This window comes from Protopterus annectens, chromosome 9.part0, assembly GCF_019279795.1.
Source record: "Protopterus annectens isolate FY-2018-M chromosome 9.part0, PAN1.0, whole genome shotgun sequence".
In the NCBI taxonomy this organism is placed as follows: Eukaryota; Metazoa; Chordata; order Ceratodontiformes; family Protopteridae; genus Protopterus; species Protopterus annectens.
In genome coordinates this window covers 1,630,054,951-1,630,077,280 of record NC_056743.1, presented here as the reverse complement: position 1 = coordinate 1,630,077,280, position 22,330 = coordinate 1,630,054,951, and positions in this window count along the sequence as shown.

Genomic DNA, 22,330 nt, shown 5'->3' with positions numbered 1-22,330 from the left:
TAGTGTTCCATACCCTGAATATAGCAGGACTTTGGACAGTGGCCATTAAGGATGGATAAATATTGCTTGCAGGTTGCAGCTATACAAACTTGATGTATCATGCCTTAGTGACGTCTAGTAGTCAAAAGCTATTAAGTTTCAACTGCTCTGTTTAACACACCCTGTATATAATAGTACAGTGGCCATCAGGTGGCATTAGGTGCTACATGCCGCTACATTAGCATGGTGTACCATGAGTATAACAATATATCTGCGATAAACAGAGCTTGCATTCCAGAAGGGAGCCATTTTTGCGATGTTCAGATGGGAAGGATGTTTAGTGTTACAGAAGTGTGTGTGTGTGCTGCAGGGTAAAAAGAGCCTAAAGTCCATAGCCACCACCTCTTCTGAATTTATGTCTCATATCTTTTATCTGTTCCTCATAAAATCTGTTGTTTTCAGGATTTTTGTGGCAAACAAATCACTAAAGGGTTGAATTCACTAAATAAAGACAGGTATTTGAATTTCAGACTTCATATTCTTCAGAAAATAAATGGTAACACAACACCTTTTATTCTAGCAATTTTTTAAGTTGATAAGTATTTGAAATTTGTCCCTATTTTGGGGCTGTATTCTCCCATTATTGGCTTTGTCCGTGTTTTTTGTGCTATGACATTGAGAGCTATGGTGAGAAGTGAGAACTGAATTCTGTATGACCCCATTATTGGCTTTGTCCAGGGGCAGGATTCACGAAGCCTCCGTGTAAGAGTTATAACTCATACACGGAGGCTGCAGTTAAACGTAGTGATGTCAGCATGCTCTGCATATTCATGAGAGCATGCTGAATCACACTTAAGGCCAACACGGTCCGTGTAAGACATGTGGGGGCGTGTCCGTAGGCTGAGCCCTGCAAGCGGACACGCCCCCAGAAGTGTAAAAGTGCCCAAAGTAGACACCCACAACAGAGTCCACGGAAATGTGAATAAACACAGCACAACACATGCCCCTACAGACTATTAAACATAAAAGAAATATAAATGAACATGTCATATTTTTTTTAAATTGTAAAATTGTTTAACCGTGAGTGCGCTCGTTTGCGCGGGCATGTCCGTAGTGCAGCTACAGTTAGCAGTCAATGGGAAAGCATATAAGAACTAAATATGCAAAATAAGCCAGGAAGCAATAGCGTAGCGGTAGAGATGTTGGCTGCAGAGCAGGCATTCATGGTTCGAGCCCCCACAACACCAATATTTTTTTTTTGCAAAATAAGCAGGAAACAAGTCCCTGACAAATATGTACACATAAAACCACAATATATGTAAAATGCAATGAAATAGCCCATTTATATTGAAGAAATGTGAGTTAAGAAATGAATAGAAACTGCCAGATGTGCCCATAGCTGAGCTACAGTTCAACAGAGTGAGTGTATGTGCCCGTAGATAAGCAGTGGTTTAACTGGTGCAAAATGAGTGCCCGTAGCTGAGCAGTGGTTTACCACGCTAAATATATGTGCCCCTAACTGAGCTGAGCGTAATATGTGTGCCGATAGCCAAATGAGGCTTAAACCAGTGTACCCCGTTTGCGCGGAGCTGCGCACCGCGCAAACAAGCTAACCGACGGGCAACGTTGAGCAAGCCGTATCAAAACTGCCTTTACACAGACACACCCCTCATCATGTCTAGACAGTCATGAAAAATAAAAAGCAGTGGCCAGGTTCGAACCCAGGATACTATACACCATAGTCAAGGTACAGAACCACTAAGCCATGACAGCAGTACCTAGAAATGCAATAATAGCTCATATATAGGAATGAAAACAAACTACAGCATGACAATGCAGGTTTACTGAAGTTGATACAATTCCAAAATGGCCAATCACAGATATGTGCGGGAAAAACGGACTATATAAGCCCCATAGGCGGGAATACACAGCATAAACGATTGTAGAACAGACCTGCAGGCAGAATGTCAGGATTAGGAGAGGGTAGTCGCTTTCGAGCGCAGAGGTGGGGTGTTGAGGAGTCCAGGTACATGGCCTGGCTCCTAGTCCACAATCATGAGGCCCAACTCATGCAGGGCCAGGACCTCTGGGGAGCGTACAGGGCTGAGGCGTGGGACCGGTTGGCTCATGAACTCACCAGTGCCACAGGAATTCCAAGGACAGGTGAGCAGGTCCGTCACCACCATGCGGACCTGAAAAGACGCAAGCAGGACCAACTGAACCTTTGGATCCAGGAGGCCTGGCAATCACCCAACGCCCCACCACTGAGTAAGTAACAATTAATTATGTATGTAAAAAGTTAAACTAGCTGAAATTATGGAGATGTGTATTCCAATATTACTTCATTTATATTACAGCTGCAGGTGTCCGTTCTGCGAACCGCAGAGCCTATGGCGATAGGCTGGTGCGGTTGCGCCACCAGGCAGGTCAGTAATCCACTACCAGTAACTGTAAAGAAATATAAAAGTATGACAGTCAGCAAAAGAGTGCAGTGTAGCCAGTAAGGAATAAAATCTGCAAGTAACAGTGTGAAAGTGTATGCAAGTATTGCTTGATTACAAGAGTTCCCAGCCTGTAAGTGTAAACTAAACATGAAACTGTCCAACATATATTCTGAAATAAAAATGCCCTGCCTGTAAGAAAATAGTACACAACCTGCAGCAGGATGTAAAGTATAGCTGCAGAAGATGATGAAATCACATGTGTGAAATATATCCCTGTGGAAATACTGAAACATGACAGAAGTGAGACTGCTGGAAAGGATTGTAATAACTACTGTTAAAACATGTCAATAAAGCCTAGAAGTACCATCCTGAATAGTAACATGAAAGCAAGTGAGAGAGTGTGAGAAAGTGTCAGGAATAAAGCAATACAGTAGTAATAACCCCTGAATAAAGTATACTGCAGTCAAGACAGAATTAAATGCATGTGAGACTCAGAACCAAACAGCAAAATCTGTTCAAAGTGTTGCTGCATGTGGAATGTGTACCCCAAAATCTGGATACGTTGCTCCCAGTCTGAAATACGCAGATAGGATGATTGTCTGATATACCAAACATCCACACTTGTCTACAAGTATATAAAGCAAAAGTAGCAGGACGATGTATCTGAACAAAGCTTGATATGAATGTGTATGAAGAACACTAAAATGTATATTGATGTTGCAGTAACAGTCCTATCAGCAAGGTGAAATAGTTAACATATAGGACACTGTAGTTAGAACTGTAGTGTGTATATAACTGTAGCTATTAGAAATGTACAGCATGTGTATTGGTATTCAAAGGTGTTAATATTACCTTATTTACCCCACCCTCTAACCACCTATAACCCATTCCACATGAAAATGGTATGTGCAATCACAATTAACACCCCTGGACGTTTGTCCTGTTGGGTCATATATATTTGCATGTCTGTTGATGCATCTGCCCTGTTCATACATTCACACCTGATGGCCTGTTGCCATCAATCAACCCTGCATGTTGTTGGACTGTGTATTTCTGTTCAAATTATGCATGTGTTATGCACACTGTTCAATGGTGTGAATATCTGGGTGTTTGGTTAATGGGAATACTAATGCAGGCTGTTACAACTAACTGTGAATGGTATTATATGTCACTAACCCAAACTGTCATGACATAATGCAAAACATAGAACGACAGGGAAGGCGGGTTCCAGCGGACCCACCTCTCCCACCTCAGCTGGCGAGTGCACCTGGCACTAGTGCCGAGTCCGGACCCTCCTCTGGTGGCCCTGTGCCACCTGTGGGTGGAAGCGCTGCAGGGGATGGGGCTCGCCCCCCTCTGCAAGTGTGGCCGGAGGAGATCCACCACTCACCCTCCGTAGCGTCCGGACTGTGGTGCGTAGGGAGATTCGGGACTCTGTCCTTGAGCCCCTACACCAGCTCGAGGCACGGGTGGCGCAACTAACGGGCATGCCCGTTGCCCCGCCTACACAGCCCCCAGCACAGCCCCGTCCTGGGCAGTGAAGGAACAGTGGCAACTGCCTATGGGTGGGGATATCAGTTCCACTGTTGCCATCTGTGGGCTCATGGGCTCTGCATATCCAAACCTCCATCCCCGTCAATTGTGTAACCCCCCCCACACATGTCATACACCGCCCCTGTATGCGTCTTGTTTGTCTTGTCTGTTTACCTACCCAGCCTACCTCCCCAGCTGAACCAGCTTCCTTCACCTGACATACCACTCTTACCTGAAAATAAAAAAAAAAAAAAAAGGGCACTCTGTACCCACAAAAAAATTACACCCCATACATAGCTGCCCATTCCGCACACATGTCCACTGGACATGGAACCTATCAATTACAATTGGCTGTACAACAAGTATTATTGTTGTCCTGACACCTCTCCCAGGGGTGGAAGGTTTCAAATGTCACACCAAATTACATACATATGCACAGCTGTTGCTGCTGAAGAAATGGGCAGCTATGGGCCTTACCTACATCCCTCCTGCACATCCCAAGCTTGTTTCCCTACTGTCTTACCCTCTTTGTGACCCCTTTTTCACCACTTTCCTGTCTCCCCATTTTCTTTTCTTTCAAAGAAAATAGCGCGGGTGTGCGCCAGAGTAAGCACCGTTAAGCGGTTGTAACCGGGTGTGTGCGGAGCTAACCGCTAGTGCGCATGCGTGAGCTCCGCGCAAACCAGTGCTAGCCTGGTTACATCTGCTTAAAAGTGCCTTAGTCACTGTGATTGACAGGTCCTGTACTCAGTTCAAAAGAAAAATAAACTCTCACTGTCAGTCCCGAACCCAGGACCTTGGAAACACTAGTCTGTACAACCTACCACTAAGCCATGACTCTTATACAAAAACATTGTGCTAAAATAAATATAACCCGTAAAAGTAGGGATGAATGTAAAGGGAATATAGGATGTGTAGTACACAAAGCATGTCATTTAAAATAAATGTCAAAAACAATGGATATCCATAATAGTAGTGTGTGAAAAGAAACAGCCATGCTAGTTGGCAGCCTGTAGATATTAAGGTCAGTTAAAGTACATAGATATATGTATGCATATGTACACACACACATATATATATATATATATATATATATATATATATATATATATATATATATATAAATATGTCTATATATACTTGTAGGAGTCAATGTGCATACACACTTGCTACAGGGAACATGAAAGAGGAATGGAGAATTGTGAATATACAACACAGCCTGAAGCATGAGAGAGATACTAACCTTTACAGTCACAGAACACTGTCCACAGCATACCAGCATGGTCCCCGCCCACACAATCTGAAAGGGCAACGCCTATCACACATACCCTTTTATAGCACTAACCTGAAATCACAGTGAGAACTGCAATCAGTACACAACTGGCTGTATGCAATTAGCAAATGCTGGCCTTCAATTGGTGCAGAGGCCATCACATGGACCTATGCAGATACCTACAAAAGCATCCAGTGCTAACACTCCCCACATGCAATAAATTAATTGCATTGTCTGTAAGCAGACAGAGGGAGGCCGAGAAGTGGAAGAGAGAGAGAGAGAGAGCACCCCCCAAAAAAAAACACACACTGTGACTCTCTCTAACCTGAAGCTGTCAGCAATGACAGTAATAGCAGCAGCAAGCAGAAGCTGTGGAACGCAACCAGCTGCGACAAACAGAGGTAATGCAAAGTAGCAGGTTAACAGTGTGCATACTGTGAACCCTCCAAATGTGTCATAGGTCTGTATCCATAGGTATGTCCATCTGATATGTTGTGTGTACGTAGTTCCAACAAAGGGGATGACCACACATCACATGTCAAGCAGTCATAGGCCAGGATCCTGGTAGCATGTGTCTGTGCGTTGGCCTAGCAATGGCTGTAGTGACTGCTTTGAAATGTCAGCCAGGCCCACAAGTCAGGATCAGCCCATCCCAAAGGCACACTGGCTGGGAACAAGTGTCTGCAGGTACCTGATGTCACTGCACATGCATCCCATACTGCATTACCCCATAGCGTAGCAGACCAGGCCAATTATGCATATGATGTGGTAATTCCCAGGGTCAGTCGAGGTGCCCCCTTAGTGTTGTGGGACCACTGTTGCTGTATGCCACTGTCCAGGTACATATCCTGTAGCATGGCTCAGATAAACTATCAGTGTTACATGCGGTGGTATGTCCCCTCAGAGTGCTGGTAGCACACATCCAGGGGGACCACGAGGTCACAGTGATGCTGTGTGTTCTCCTCTGCTGAGGGCGGCGCTCACCTGGACATGTGCGATGATAGGGAGGTTACATCCAGCTGTGATAAATATCCGAAAGGTGAGGGAGAGGGAGGGGGGATATGTGCACCAAACATGTCTGCAGGAATGTTGCCAATATGCGTGTGTTTGGTGAATGTTAAGTAGGTGTGGACTAACACAGAGCATATCCGAGGCATGTGGTCCGTATGTGTAACATAACTGAAGAAGGCCTTGTGGTCATCCACAGTGTTTGTGTCTATTACCCTCCCAGAGTAGGCTGTGGCTGTTGTTATGACGGACTGTAGCGTAGTACCAGTGCTGACCACAGATGCCTACCCTTAATGTGAATGTGCTCTGTCCTGCAGTAGCCTCCTGCTATTGTTATACAGTCTGCCTCTGTCTGGGGTCCACTGGACAGGATGCCTAACCGTTGTGCATAGGGTCTGGGTTAGACATGTGTGTGCAAGTGTCATGCAATCCGCAGCATGTCTGTGGTAAGCATTTGCAAAGGGGTCAGCAGTGTGGCTTGTGGCGTCCACTGGCACAGTGTGCTGCATGGATACCATCCCAGTCCCAGCAAGTGAATAACTGTCTAACCACATACATATCAATGTAGTCTACTGTACTGGTGGTGGTGGTGGGATATGTATATCCAGGCCAAGTAACGTCTGTCCACATCAGAGTAGTGGACGGTGTCCCACATACAGTACCTTGGGATGGACCCCCAGAGTGAGGTTGTGCATAGCACCTGTCAGTGTGTGCTGACCGATGGGGCATGCTACTACGTAGTGTGGAATGTGGCAGGTATTGTTGCACAGGTATTGGCTGAGCACTGATATCTGGCCATGTACCTGTGTATCCACCACGACACACACACATGCAACATATGGGAGTAGTAGTATATCACTACACATGCATATCATGTATAGTATGTGTGCCATACATTGCTGACATGGTCTGCTGATATCCTGTCTGTGTTCTCTTCCAAGGAGATGGCGCGACAGCGTAACCCCGCCTACTCAGTTGCGGAGGATGAGGAGATCCACCAGAGCCTGGTGCGGGAGTATGACATCCTGTTTTCCTGCACCAGTCAGAACCAGCAGGAGAGGGCCGCACTGTGGCAAGACCTGGTCCGTAGGGTAAATGAAATTGGCACACATAACAGGACATATGAGCAGGTACGACATCACTGCAGTGATTTAATCTGAAGTGTCCGGCAGCGTGCAGCAGATATCCACAGGCAACAGGTCGCCACAGGAGGTGGGGTGGCCACACATCCCCCCCTCACCAGACTGGAGGGGCTACTCCTAAGTGTTGTGGCTCCAGCCCCGGAACACCAACAGCAGTACACCTGCATTATGATGGAGGCTGGTTCCACACAGCAGCACGACATGGAGCATGCAGGTAAATGCCATATGTACACCTGACTGTTCTGTACACTGTATCATATGCAATATCAATGGGACAGATGTGCCCACTAACATTAATCTCATCATTTCTGCAGGTCCCTCCAGGGTTACAGAGACACAGGCCATCCATGCTGGTGAGTGTGTTTAACATAACCTATAATAGTCCTGATAATGCTAGTAACAGTAGTGTAACTCAGTAGTGCTCTGTGTGTATACTGCAGGGTGTGCATGTGTGCAAGTGTGTCAGTACCCATGTGTGCATGTGTGCAGGTGTGCCTGTGTCCAAGTGTGCATGTGTGCCTGTGTCCACGTGTGCATGTGTGCATGTGTACCTGTGTCCACGTGTGCATGTGTGCATGTGTGCCTGTGTCCACGTGTGCATGTGTGCCTGTGTCCACGTGTGCATGTGTGCATGTGTGCCTGTGTCCATGTGTGCATGTGTGCATGTGTACACGTGACCATGTGTGCATGTGTCCATGTATGCATGTGTGCATGTGTGCATGTGTCCATGTGTGCTTGTGTCCACGTGTGCATGTGTGCATGTGTCCACGTGTGCATGTGTCCACGTGTGCATGTGTGCATGTGTGCCCGTGTGCATGTGTCCATGTGTGCATGTGTGTATAAGTGCATCACTGGTAACAATGTCTGGAGAATGTAAACTGTGTTTCCTGTCTTCATCCCACAGGTTCTGGGGCTGCTCTGGTGACCTGCAGCAGGGAACCTGAATCCTGTGCCACGGCTACTGGTAATGATGATATATGTGTAATGGTACAGGAAGGTGTGTCAGGGTCTGCCATTGGTCAGCCAATTGACAGTACACAGCTGTCAACCCCATAATTGCGCACAGTCATCCTGCCTATATATCCTATGTCACCATTGTCCCTAGGTGATGGACAGGATACAGCGGGCATAGACCAGGGTAATGTAGTACCTGTGGCACATGTGTCCCCACACAGCAGCCATGGGCAGGGTCCTCCGATGGTACCACACAGACAGTTGCCCATGGGTTCTCGTGGGAGCATCCGTGGGCGTACTGCCTCTGGCCGACGTGCCCAAAGAGGTCTGTCAACCTCAGCGATGTTTCGGACTGTCATGCAGGCTCAGTCACGTATGGAAAGGTACACCAGACAGGGTCTGAGGGAGCTCAGAGCATGCCGCACAGCCATGACAGACAGTATGCGTGACATTGTGGATGCTATCCGTAACTTCACCGATGTCATAGACAGACGTTGTGGGGACATTTTACAGCAGTTCCACAACCAGATGTCCATGAGCCAGGGCAGTGGTGGGCATCTGCGGCGTCGACGTGGCCATATGCCAGCAGCGGCAGCAGCTGGCAGTCGGCATGGACGGCAACAGGCTTGCGCACGCCCCCATAGTGCCAGCAGCAGCCCCAGCAATGCTGGGTCTGTGCTGTCATCGGAACACCCCAAGAGACCACGTGCGCGTGGCTCTGGACAGTCCCAACAGGGACATGTGTCCAGTCAACACACTCCCGCTTCTGATGACAGTACCCCAGGCATTGTACTGGATACGGTCCGTAGCACCCCTGCCAGGCACAGGTACCGTGTCCGTGCACACAGACACTGATCTGTATGGCCTGCCAGGTGCAGTCTGTGGCTGTCCACAAACCCCTGTATATGGCAGCCATGAGGTGGAACTGTGTGCGTGCATACACACATGCGGAATGTTAACACTTAGTGCAACCACATACACGCACACACTGCAGCAACACTGGCCCACCCTGTACTGCTGCCCCTCACCAACACACATACACACACATGTCAATTGGTGGTATCAGTGGCTGACTCAGGCATACCTAATCCACACCCTGTGCATATGATGACACTGTGCCACCTCCTGCAATCTCCAACATCATTGCGGGAACAGGTAAACACGTTGCTGATGCACAGGGTGACTACATAGACGTGTATTAGTAGTATCATGTTGGTAACAGTACAGTGTGCTGCTATGACTGTGTGTGTACCCCAGCATGCCTGCTGTAGTAACTGTATGAATGTCCTGAATTGTTATCTGCACCCATAGTACATACCAAAGCATAACAGCTGCACATAATTGCATGCCGGTGGTAAGGTTGTCAACAGATAGCCGCATACATGGGTAGCACAGGGGGAAAGCTAACGCAAGTAGTGATATGCAATGGTGGACATGTACAGTAATGGTGTCAAGATACCCACAACAACTATGCCATGTGTATGTTCACGCATCTAGATATGTGTGCAGTACCAATGTTGTCCAGACCACAAATAAGTATGACATAATAACGGTTCCACCATGGCCATCTGTGCTGCGTATTCCTGGGTACATGTTGACAGTGCCTACATATATGCATTGTGAATTACTGTTATTGTTACCCCTTCTTTGTTGTATGATGCAGTACTTCCAGCCCTGTGTACTGTAGCCTTGTTTGCATGCATGTTCGCCTGGGGTCCCCTGGAACACTGCTTACACCTGCAATGCAGGGTTACAGTGCTTCTGTAGACTGCTAGTGACATCTGCATAGCGTACCATATGTATGTCAACCTTACACATGACAGAACGTCACTGTCTGTCCTGTAAGCATGTAAGTAGCCTGTGACACATTGCACACGTCTTACCCGGCATATACCCACGTGTGTAGTCATATATGTCAGTGCTATGAGACAGAGGCAGTCCACCCACACATACACACCTTCAGTATGTTGTTCCCCATTGGCCCTATGTGTTGGTACACACCATGGCAATCACACTACTAGGGTGGCATGTCCAAAGGTAACCTGTGAATCACCTCTATGGTCCAGTCGTGGTTTATGTGGGTCATGTGTCATTGTCACAGCTGCCACATGTATGCAGTCAGCCATCACCCTTGGCCAGGTATATACAACACATGTGTGGGATGCCACCACACAGCCAATCTGGGGACTGGTCTCTCTGAACCCAGTGATGCCATACCCTGTCAGGTGGCATGTCAGATATACTACGTACAGGACAAACGTCAAACCCAATCCCTGCTGCTACTAATGATAATACCCCTGAAGATGTTCCTGATAGCTTTGACCAGTCCTTTACTGAGACAGTGTAGGCCCTAGCTTGCCATCTACCTCCTAGCTCCCCTGGTCCTGAAAGCAGCACCCCTAGAAAACTACTTGCGTCCAGCTGCCAACCAGTCGCCACTTCACTCCTCCGTACCTTGGTTGTAACAGTGAAACCCACTACACTGTGTGCCGATCAACACCTTGCCAAGTACCTATCAAAACCAGATGATGCTATTGCTTACCCCGTCTCAAAGGTAATCAGAGGTACTATGTTAGAATCGAACTTTCCCACCATCTGGGAAATGTCATATGTAATCCCACTTCACACAGGAGGCAGCTCTACTGACGTCTCCACTGATAGGCCAATAGCTGTACACTCTCCACATGCAGAGATTATGGTGACTTTCGTCATAGACAAGTCATGCACCACCTAGTCCAAACTCGCATTATGGCAGACACTCAGCATGGCGTACGTCCTCATCACAGCAGTCCGTCAGGCCTCCTAGCCTTTACTAACACCATAAGCCATACTTGCAACATCAATGATGTATCCACAGCCCTCTTTTTGGATAACTCAAAGGCATACGATATGGTTGATCACCAACTTGGACTCCACACCCTGCACAGACTGTCTAGATACTGGAGCCTTCCAATGGTGTCAATCCTACCTGCATGGTCAACAGCAGGCCGGCCTCTGGCAGACCAAACCCTCTAACCGTCTACCTAACACCCACAGAGTACCACAAGGCTCTATGCTACGGACCTTGCTGTCCTCCATCGTCATTAACGACCATTATACTGTCATCCCAAAGGCCAGCTGTATCTAATGTGCTGTATACTCTACTCTGATCTGCTCAGCCACATCTCCAGTAGAGTTATGTTCAGCTACCCAGACCACCTGTAATACAATAGCAAACTGGCTTTCTGAACATCGTCTGATCCTAAATCCCAATCAAACTGAATTGCTGTTATTCCACACACACGTAGGTCTACCACGTTCACTGTTACCATAACATCAACTGATGGCACAATAATCTACCCTGACCCATCTCAACAACTATTAGGTGTCATCATAGACAATAACCTCATATGTGACATACATGTTAACCAGATTAGCCAAGCCATCAATAGAAAGCTAGGGTCACTGTACAGAATTAAAGCCTTCCTAGCCCCTCCAGCTAAAGGTGCCATAGCTCGCTCACACCTTGTTGCAGCCCTTCTGTATGCATCCCCTCTACTCTCACATATGAACAAGACTGTCCTTAACAAGCACTGGATTTGCTACATCCACATTGCCAGGTTTGCCACTGGCCCGCCTGTTAGGACACATCATTGCATCAATCTAAATCAGCTTGGTTGGCTAGCAATACCCAGCCTAATACAGTATAACCAACTGATTATGGCCTATAAAATCCTGTATAGTCCAGACAATACTCCTGCACTTAAATTACAATCACCCCCTATAACAATCCTAGACCGCTTCGATCCTCTAACATTGTACTACTTCGAACTAGCGAGTCTATTAACACAGCTGGTGATTCTCTCTTTGCAAATCCTGTACGTAGATCCTGGAACCCACTTCCAGCTGATATTACCCTAATGTCCACCTTAGGTCATTTAACAGTAGACCCAAACAACATTTGTCATGTAACTGGCTATGTCAGTGTATCAGGCCTGGCTAACTCGGATGTGTAACCTGTGTGAACCACTGTACTGTGTAAATACAATTTAATTCTGGCTTGTGCTCAGGTCTAACATTAACCTGTGGAACATGTTGGATCTGCTTACTTATGTAATCTCTGTAAATAATCTGTTTGTACTATGTCATGCTAGTATTCTGTAATGCTGTATCTGCTACCCTCGTAGCTTGTCTCCACGGGCCTACCCTGGGAATGGACATGCATCCAGTTGGGCTATCCCAGTCAACATATGTAGGAAAGATAAATAAAGCAATACATGATATTACAATTACGACAATACCAGTCAGACATTGCCACACACTCACAGCATGCTGAACACACTGGGGCATACGTGGGGACTCAGACTAGCAGCCTGCCTGTGCATCACACACCTCCGCAGCTGGCACACAGGCATATGTTCCGTCAGAACAGAGCACATGCCACACATGGCACGCACATCCCCTGTGCCACACACCCACAGCCTGTAGGGCTACACAACACACCTGCTACAGACGTGTCAGGTACCTGTCATGTGTGTTGCACTGGTGTCCCGCTCAACAGGCTGTATCTGGTGAAGGGCATGGTGATATGACTCAGGGGCACTATGGTCCACCACAGCACACATGCATACAGGTCAGACAGAGGCATGGACAGATATGACTCACTCATTGACCATGCCAGTGTGGCTGCCTGGGACATACCTCCCTGGATTACATGATAGGGAACATAGAATGGATCTCTCAGCATGTGGCACAGGCCAGTATGAGCCTGATGTTGATTGCCAACATACTCTCCCCAGGTATTCTACCACTATATGTGGGAAGGCTGTTGTATGTCTACATTATGCTCAGTCTCCACTGTCATTCATAGGGTATCCACTGGCTGTCAACGTCTGCTTACATGCTAGGGAAGCCACATTGATGTTCACGGGTCATCTTGCACGTGACACACATGGCCCGATGTATAATGGCATGGCTCCTTGGTACACACATACTGCCTTATGCTGCAGGACATGGTTTACATAGTGACCTCCGTGGGTATCACACAGGTTAGGACACTAACAGTGCTGCTACACAACTACAGGAGTGTACACCGGAGGATGCATGCACCGGACACTGCCCTCAGCACGGTGAACTGCAGTGTCTGTGCAGTACCAGATGCATGATTCATGGCTCACAGGTGTTACCCATCACTGACAGGTTATGCCCCTTACCATGCCTGTCGTCCCCTACACATGTACCACACATGGATAGGGGTGTGGTATCCCAAGTTAACACAGATACACACACCTCCAGGTTGTTGGCATAGCACAAACCATCAGGGCCTACTCAGGTGCAGCTGACAGTGTGTCGGACTGCCATCTGGTTCATAGCATGGCACACACAACCCTCACATACACAGGAAGACCACCTATCCTCCATAACAACACCGGCAATATGACAGTCCCATGAACTGTGTTTATAAGGCCATACTGCATCCAGCCGAACATTGTGTGTGAGCATTACTGTAGCTACAACACTCTAGCTGAAGAGTTCACAGCATGTGGTCACCGAAATGCAGTGGAATGACATGTTACCACTACCACAACAGGTGGGAACATACAGCACCTGTACATTGACTACATGTACACTATATGGGCCAGACCAGATGTGTATCCCCTGCTGTAGGTCTTTCACCATAGACACCCACACTGTATAGGGACATACCACATGCGGACCCTGCACACTAGGACACACAGTCATATTGGCATACATTGCTAATACCATTTATCCACACAAAGCATGTGTCAGACATGGTAACTACTGCAGGTCACAGGTATTTCTGTGTATGTGTCACACACATACATCATGTGTGCAATGCCATTGCTGGGTTAGGCGATGGCATGCATTGGTATGTACAAACACCTGCACAAGGTCATACTGTGTGACACAACCACACGTGATAGTTGTGGGTTACCCAAACATGCCTATCTGTACTCTGACGATGGTAATAGACACAGTAGCAGAGCACACTATTGGCATTACTAGCCAACCAGCCCTGTCTGGCTGTGCTGATAGTGTGGTGGCATCCCCTGTGTTTACTGGTGGGGTATGCAGCATCTGGTGTATAATAGTATTTGCCAAAAGGATCTGTTCCCTCACACTTGCATTTACACACACCCTACTACCCCCACACACATGCAAACTTGCCATATGCAGGATTCATTCCCCTACCTACCTATGTCATGACACGTGAGAGGGACGCATTAGCAAAGCGCACTGTTCAGTTTACTAGATAGTTCCTCATCTCTGGCTATACTTAGAGGGTGCTGACAACATCAGTACTTTGAAAGGGTAATGTGCATCAGGTAGTGTGATCTCCTGATTGCCAGAACTAACATGTTTTTCATACGGAAATGCACACACACAAACTCCCCACATCCAAACACACACACATGCCATTTACAGGTTTCAAATTCCTACCTAACTACATTACGATACTCGGGAGAGACACATTAGCAGAGTGCGCTATTCACATTACTGGGAGGCTTCCCTTCCCCTGCTGTACTTATAGGGTGCTGACATCATCTGTGTTAAGAAAGGGGCGTCTGCATCCTGTAGTGTGTTCTCCCAGTTGGCAAAAGGAACATTTCCCTCATACATATCTGCACACACACAAAAACTCCCCCCCCTTCCAAACACACACACTTGGCATCTGCAGGATTCAAACCACTACCGAACTTTGTTATGACACATGAGACGGATGCATTAGCAGCGTGCGCTATTCGCATTACTGGGAGGCTTCCTTTCTCCTGCTATACTTATAGGATGCTGACATCATCTGTGTTAAGAAAGGGGCGTGTGCATCCTGTAGTGTGTTCTCCCAGTTGGCTAAAGGAACATTTCCCTCTCACAGCCTTTCACACACACAAACCCCACTCACCCACACACATACTGAGCATTTGCAGGATTCGACCCCCTACCTAACTATATTATGACACTTGAGGGCGATGCATTAGCAGAGCGCACTATCCAATTTACTGGGCATCTGTTCTGCACCTGTAGTATTTCTAGGGTGCTGACATCTTCATTTCCACAGAGGTTTGTGGTTGTCTTACTACCTGTCAGGTGGGGGATAGCATGTATATGCATATGCAGCCACCTACATCAGGGTCAGATGTGCACATCGCACTGGCAGGTTATGTTCTATACCATGCTTTGGGACCACAGGACCTGTAACACACAACACTACCAGTCCAGCACACCACACCCACATCCAGGACACACACCTAGCTTCCCTGGGAACAGTGCCAGGATATGCAGGTATTCACATACACCATTCCAGTTGTTAACATCAGGTACAGGCATATTGTGTGAGAACTACTCAGGCCTCTACCACTTTACCCTACCACCACTACAATTTGTGGGTCCATGTGCTATGGCAGAACCACACACCACAGCCACATGGGTTAATACATATTGCACATGTCCATCTGCAACGTGGGTACCCACTGTTCCACACCAGAGGTAGACCACCATTGTTGATACCTGCCCATGTCCACCTTTCCCTGGACATCCATATCCCATCTCCACCCCCAGGCAAGGTTGTCACTGCACACAGACTGTGTTTAGCACAAGCAGACTCTACACTTGTGTAGACTGGGGTGGATGACTTCAGAGGACCCATGCTGGAGGACTATACTGGCCACGCAGCATATTCCTTGACACTTGCATCCTATGAGCATGTGTACAGTTTGCATTGGTCATTCAGATATTGGCAAAGGCTCTTGCTACCCCCATAGTGCCTATGTTAGGCAGGGCTCAAATGACAAACCCACCTTCATAGGTATCACAAGGGATACGAAACTAAGAGCAATGCTACCCAACGCCAGATATCTAAACCTCCAGATGCATGCACACAAAACACTCCTTGGCATGGAAAACATCGATATCTGTGCAGTTACAGATGCCTGGTTCAGGGCTACTGAGAGCACACCAGCACTACCAGGTTTAACCCGGTTGATTTCTTTGAAACAGTCACCAAGGCCATTGACGAGGGGAAGGTGGTTCACACAGCCTACCTGGACCTTGCAGAAGCCGTCACAACAATACCCCACTTGGCCATTCTAGAGAAGGTCACCAGCTTAAATATAAGGCCCTATGTCACTAGATGGATTGCACAGTGGCTCAAGGACAGATACCACATGGTTAGTATTGCTGGAGCCATGCCAGACCCCACAACAGTTACGGGTTGTGTCCCACAAGGCTCAGTCCTGGGACCCTCTTGTTGGGTATATTTTATTGGAGGTACAGGCCAACACGGACGGACTGTGGCTGTCCAAATATGCAGATGACTGCAAACAGGCCACCATAATCGCCTCTTCAGCGGACACAAGCATCTTCCAAAGGGGCATCATAGCAACAGACAACTTGTGCCAGAACCATGGCCTTCTGCTGAACAGTGTTTAGAAAGGGGAATGTGCATCCTGTAGTCTGTTCACATAGTTGACAAAAGGGACATTGCCCTCACACACACTACCCCCTTCAGACAATCACACACACTTGTCATTCACAGGATTCAAACCCCTACCTAACTATGTGATGACACTTGAGACAGATGCATTAGCGGAGCACGCTATTCGCATTACGGGGAGGTTTTTTTCTCATGCTGTACTTATTGGGTGCTGACACCATCGGTGTTTAGAAAGGGAATGTGCATCCTGTAGTGCGTTTTCCTATTTGCCAAAAGGTACATTTCCCTCACGCACACAAACCCCCCTCAGACAAACACTCACACTTGCCATTCACAGGATTCAAACCCCTACCTAACTATGTTATGACACTTGAGACAGATGCATTAGCAGAGCACGCTATTCACATTATTGGGAGGTTTCTTTTCTCATGCTGTACTTATTGGGTGCTGACACCATCGGTGTTTAGAAAGGGAATGTGCATCCTGTAGTGTGTTTTCCTATTTGCCAAAAGGGACATTTCCCTCACACACACAAACCCCCCTCAGACAAACACACACACTTGCCATTCACAGGATTCAAACCCCTGTCTAACTATGTTATGACACTTAAGACAGACGCATTAGCAGAGCGTGCTATTCGCATTACTGGGAGGTTTCTTTTCTCCTGCTGTACTTATTGGGTGCTGACATCATTGGTGTTTAGAAAGGGAATGTGCATCCTGTAGTGTGTTTTCCTATTTGCCAAAAGGGACATTTCTCTCCCACAGACTTACACACACACCAACCCCACTCACACACACACTGAGCATGTGCAGGATTTGCAACCCCTACCTAACTATGTTATGACACTTGAGACGGACGCATTAGCAGAGCGCGCTATTCGGATTATTGGGAAGCTTCTTTTCTCTTGCTGTACTTATTGGGTGCTGACATCATTGGTGTTTAGAAAGGGAATGTGCATCCCATAGTGTGTTTTCCTATTTGCCAAAAGGGACATTTCTCTCCCACAAACTTACACACACACCAACCCCACTCACACACACACACACTAAACATTTGCAGGATTTGACACCCCTACCTATGTTATGCCACTTGAGATGGACGCATTAGCAAAGCACGCTATTCGGATTACTGGGAAACATCTGTTCTCCTGCTGTACTTATTGGGTGCTGACATCATTGGTGTTTAGAAAGGGAATGTGCATCCTGTAGTGTGTTTCCCTATTTGCCAAAAGGGACATTTCTCTCCCACAGCCTTACACACACACCAACCCCACTCACACACACAGTGAGCATTTGCAGGATTTGACACCCCTACCTAACAATGTTATGACATTTGAGATGGACGCATTAGCAGAGCGCGCTATTCGGATTACTGGGAAGCTTCTTTTCTCCTGCTGTACTTATTGGGTGCTGACATCATTGGTGTTTAGAAAGGGAATGTGCATCCTGTAGTGTGTTTCCCTATTTGCCAAAAGGGACATTTCTCTCCCACAGACTTACACACATACCAACCCCACTCACACACACTAAGCATTTGCAGGATTTGAAACCCCTGCCTAACTATGTTATGACATTTGAAACGGACGCATTAGCGGAGCGCGCTATTCGGATTACTGGGGAGTTTCTTTTCTCCTGCTGTACTTATAGGGTGCTGACATCATCTGTGTTTAGAAAGGGGAATGTGCATCCTGTGGGGAGGCAGACACCAAGCACACTCTGGCTAAGCTGTCATTCCCTAGGGCACACAGCCTAGTGTTGACCTCTACACCCATATGTTTAATTGTGAAATGCACATTATTTGTTGCTGATAGACTGTTTGCACATCTTTATTGCCATAGCATTCCCTGTTTGTATGAACAACTTGTGCATCTGTGGAAGATGTTTGCATCTGGGAGGGATCCACTATATCACGTATGTCTCTGTAGTCATTTAGCTGTGTGCACTGGGCAGACTGCTATAATGTGGTTGGTTCCTGGAATACAACATAACAATACCAGCTATGTGTGTCCAACTGCTACACGGATTTGGCCTAAGTGTGTGAGCATGCCCAGTTCAGCCTTCCCATGGCATGTTGTCAATGTGTGTGAGCATGCCCAGTGTGAGCATTCCATATGTTGGACTCTGCAGCCCACCACATTTGTGGATGAGTGTGAACTTCAACAACTATCACCCGTTTATGGTTGTGTGTTGTGTGTCATGTTGTGTAGTTACGGTACAACTGCTTTGTGTGTGAACACAACAGGGTTATACTGTGCCTGCAGTGTTTGCATGGGATACTTTGCATACAGTTGTCAACATCCTTTCACACTGACCTAACACTGTAGTACTGTATAGTGTACTGGTAGTACTTTGACTGTGGTGGGCAGTATCCTAGGCTTTACTGCTATCACTGCTTTACATTTCGATAGTGGGCACAACAGCCTGGTTACGGGCCAGTTGTGTACATCTGACCATGTTGCATTCTGTTCAGATATGAACTACTTAAACCAGGCTTGTCCAACATTGGTAGTGTATTCCACAACATAGGTGTACATTTGCAAACACTAGCGATGTGCCCTAGTCCATGTGTAATGCTATTTGGAGAGTATGTTTGTCCTTCAACACACATTGTACGTGGAGTTTGCCATGACATATGTCATGGTTAGTATACTGCGCCTCTGTCTACCTGTGACATGACAGTGGTATCCGATAAATCTACCATCTCCCATCCACTCATCAGGGTTCCTATTGAGGAAGATTGATATGTGACTCTATGGGTAACCTGTGCTGGGGGTGGTGTCTGTGTTATGGAGCACGCAGTACAGCTTGTCCTATGTAAGTCAGTGCTGGGGTTCAGGTCTCTCATGTGCATAGCTCACTGCCATTCAGATTGTACAAGGTGCAGCATGTTCATTGATGCCAGCGACACAGGCAACACATGGCATCTGTGCAAGCTCTTTGATACTCCTGATGAGGTACTGTTGGGGACTTTACAGTTGATGGAGGTGTCTGCTGAGGTACATCCCACAGGGGCTATTGTAGTCAATTGTACCGCTGATGAAGGATGACTGCAGAGCCACGATGACCTCCCCTTATCTAGATCTGACAGCCTTTGTGATTAGGTGGGTATATGGTATGTTCCTGTAAACACTACAGCACATGTTTGTCCAATGCAGGATACCTATCACCTTGTGTCCCCAGGTCTCTCATTACATGTTAACTACATAATGGGTTCACACCTATGTGGAAATTGGTGGGCACTTACTGTATATCCACAGGGGTTGACTATACACATTTCTGCACTTAGCTTGCTGACATGGCTATGGCACCAGTTGTCTGTTTCTATGTGGCCCTTTTGTGGGATGCTTGTGTCAGCTGGTGGATCATATGTGGTGAGCAGTTTGTAGTCCTCTGCAGACATGTTCGGACACAGTCCTTCCATGTTTGCCTGTACCTATGGGACATATATACCAGACGAGGGAGATCCCAGGACAAAGCCTTGTGGGATGCCAGTTATATCTGGTTTGTAGTCTGACATGGCTGCAGCATGTCTGACCATGTCTGTTCTGTCCTTGGTCTGGTTTGCAACCCCTCTACTGACATGTGGGTTTATATTTAAGCTGGTGAGCCTATCTATAATGAACACATAGGGTATTGTATAGAAGCCTTTGCAAGGTCCAGATACACTGTGTGGAGCACATTGCCCTCATCAATGACCTTAATGGCTGTTTCAATTGAGTCAAACATGGTTAGGGGCAGGATCTGCACTTGGGAAGGCCACACTGGGTTGGGTCCGGTGTCAGTAGGTCCCCAATATCTTTATGTCTGTGGTACATGCTGATCCTTTCCATAGCTGTGCAAACCGAGCTTCTCAGGATTCTGGGGTAGTAGTGTTCAGTATCCATTCAGGCAACACCTTTGTTGAGAAGGACCACTGTTGTTGTACACTGCTCTTTGGGTACATATTCTGTGGTAAGGCTGACATTGAGCAGTAGTGTGGTTTGGCATTCCATTCATCTTGGAGTCCATGTTGCACTAAGCCCAGGACAACATCTCATACCATTGCTGCTGTGTGTTTTGCTTTGTAGATGTTAGCTGTTACCTCAGCATCTGCAATGTCAGGGGGCCAGCAGTCTTCTGGGATAGATTTTCTGCATTCGGGGGGGGGGGGGTTTGCACTGCACCTGTCAGGATGTATGTTGGCAATATGTGTGTGTGTTTGTGATATTTGTGTGATTCAGGGCATATCTGTGAATTCCCAACATGGTTCCTACCTTCAGTTGTGAAAGCCTTGGGATTATCCTTAGTGTCCTGTACAATTTGTATCTTCATAGGTTCATAGGGTCATACTAGGCTATCCACCCTGGGCATTTGTTAGCCTAGCCAGAGTGTGTGTGGCTTTTGACACCCCTTGCTATGTGCATATTATGGCTATTTATGTTTTGCTTGGCTGTGCCTCTGTCTGGACATGACACAGTGAAGACCCCCAGTGTAACTCTACAATCATCCATCCACTTGGCAAGATTCCTGTTGAAGAGTGTCAGTGAGGGCTCTGCCTAACATGGAATGGGATTCTGGTCCAGGGTGTGGGGAGCCTCTGGATTATGTATCTGTCCCACCAGCACATCCTATTTCATTATTTGTTGAGGTTGACATCTCTCCCTCTCACAGCTCCGATGGATTTGTGTTTTCTGAGGTGGAGCATGTCCATTACTCCTGTGTTGGGCATGGCCTCCTACAACAGGCATGCAATGCCTCTGTGTAGGCAGTATGTGACTGGATTCAGCTGGGGTGTCTACAGCCAGGCAGCATATGACATATATTTGTGACCCTTTATCCTCTTGGTGAGGTACCTTTGAGGTCTTTCTAACTGCTGCAGGTGTCAGGTAAGGTACATCCCATATGAGGCATTGTACTGGATTATGGGTGTGATTGGAGAAAAGTATGGGGGCACAATGACCTCTGTTGCCGTAGATGTGACTCCTTTCCTGCTACGGTGTCAAATGTAGACAGTCTTCCTAGCCACATTGGCAATGTGGGTGTCACATAACAGGTTACTGTCCACTTGTGTCCCTAGGTCCCTGGTTACTCTTTCTATACATACTGGTTTACCACCTATGTGGTAATTAGTGGTACCTTGTTTGTTATTTGGTGGGACATTCATACTGTCCATTGTCTTCAGGACAGCTGGGTGGGGTTATTGTGTGTGAGAGTGCGGTCTGTAGCATGCTACAGACTGCACAGCAGTCTTGCCTACAGTTAGTTGCACATGTGTGAACTCCAATGCCTTGTGCATTGTCAGTTACCTGGACGTATGGGTGTCTGTGCTGACTATGGATACTCACCCTCCTTTTATGTTTCGCTCCAGGTTTTGGGGCCATGACACATGATACGTGGTATAACCTGGTAGTGCTGGTGTGCTGTCAGGAGGCTTGCAGCAGGTTTCTGTCACTGCACAGACATCGATGTTCTCCATTCTGGGGATGGCCTCGGGAGCATGCATATTGGGGTGTACCCATCTGGCATTGGTCAGCATTTCCCTTATGTTTCTTCCCACTTATGTTTTCTAGGGTGGTGGGTCAGTC